The following is a 578-nucleotide window of genomic DNA, read 5'->3' on the forward strand; positions in this document are numbered from 1 at the left end:
TACATGCAATTAATTTTATTCTAAATGTGACGTATTATTTTTATTAAGAATATTACACTAATAATAAAATTATACGTATTAAATATTATTTTATTTACGTTTGTTGTGTTTACCATTTATTATCAATTATTTTCATATTAATTGATATTAATTTTCTGCTAACACTTTACAATAAGGGTACATTAATTAACCATACTTAATTCAGTAATAAGCATTAACTAATAGGTAACTAATGCATTTATTAATCATGTACTAATGTTTTCATGTTAAAGTATTAGCTCATACATTATTTAATAGTTTTAACGACACTGCTAACATTTGTTGATGCAGTAATAAGCATTAACTAAATGTTAAATAATATAATAATAAGCATTGCATTCAATAATTTAAATGTCTCTTGGTAACTAACACTAGTCAATTGTCAATAAAGATATTAACATTTATTTCATGAAGTTCGCAGCTTAGCAGTTTCATTAGAAGACATTTATTAATCATGTACTAATGTTTTCATGGTTAATTAAAGTATTACCTCATACATTATTTAATAGTGTTTAACGACACTGCTAACATTTGTTGAT

Source organism: Monopterus albus, unplaced genomic scaffold, assembly GCF_001952655.1.
Source record: "Monopterus albus unplaced genomic scaffold, M_albus_1.0 scaffold351.1, whole genome shotgun sequence".
Classification (NCBI taxonomy): Eukaryota; Metazoa; Chordata; class Actinopteri; order Synbranchiformes; family Synbranchidae; genus Monopterus; species Monopterus albus.